This window comes from Pseudophryne corroboree, chromosome 4 (genome assembly GCF_028390025.1).
Source record: "Pseudophryne corroboree isolate aPseCor3 chromosome 4, aPseCor3.hap2, whole genome shotgun sequence".
Lineage (NCBI taxonomy): Eukaryota > Metazoa > Chordata > Amphibia > Anura > Myobatrachidae > Pseudophryne > Pseudophryne corroboree.
The window spans coordinates 123,539,070-123,539,896 of record NC_086447.1 but is presented as its reverse complement, the minus strand read 5'-3'; the positions used below and the strand labels follow the sequence as shown (position 1 = coordinate 123,539,896).

Sequence of the window (827 nt, the reverse complement as noted above, 5' to 3'; positions counted from 1 at the left end):
GAAGAAATGGTGAAGGCTCATGTGCTAGTTCATTGTATATACAAATAAACATATATATATACATATATAAATAAATAAACATGACAGATAAGTATTTACATATATGTATAGACAACATAATATGGAAAAATTTAAATTGGAATATTTATATATGTTAAAACAAGCTGGGATCCAATGATAAAAATGCATAAATGCAGAGTGCATATGATATAAAGTGCGTGTGGCTATTAAGTGAATGTGAGTTTTAGGGAAGTATGAAAACGTTAGTTTAAAAGAAGTATTCGTTACCTCACAGTGAGGGGAGGTTTATAGTGATGTGTGTGTATTTTGTGAGGACAAAATAGTGCACTGGTGACAGTAGAGTGCATCCTGGATAAATATGTGTTAGTAGAGTTAACTGGTTAGCAACTTATGGTATTGATTAGGTCACTAGATAGCTCGATGTTATTTGTCAGTCCTTACAGTACCTGATATTCCCAGGCAGTCCCCCTCCCTGGTACTGATCAGGCCCAAAACACTGCTTAGCTTCCAAGATCGAACGAGATTGGGCGTACCAGTGTGGTTTGACTGTACTTGAGAGGTAAACATCTTAATGTCATGACCCAATCGCACATAAAACACACAAAAACCCAGTTTGTTAGCATGCTTTAATGTAACACAAGTATCCATGAATGAGTGAGAAGTGAGGAGGGACGTGCAGAGGGGGCATAGTGGCGGGTGAGGATTATGGAAGAATACAGCACCTCATAAAAAGGGTGCGATTTCATAGCTCTCATTCAGACCCACCGGTTGCAGGGTCTGGAGCTGGAAGATCCAGTACATCTCTC

At 38.7% G+C, this 827-nt stretch overlaps 1 pseudogene; it reads right to left on the bottom strand.

The window, feature by feature from the left end:
- Positions 1-455: 455 nt before the first annotated feature.
- LOC134912882 (5S ribosomal RNA) lies at positions 456-575 on the bottom strand (annotated as a pseudogene).
- Positions 576-827: the final 252 nt, after the last annotated feature.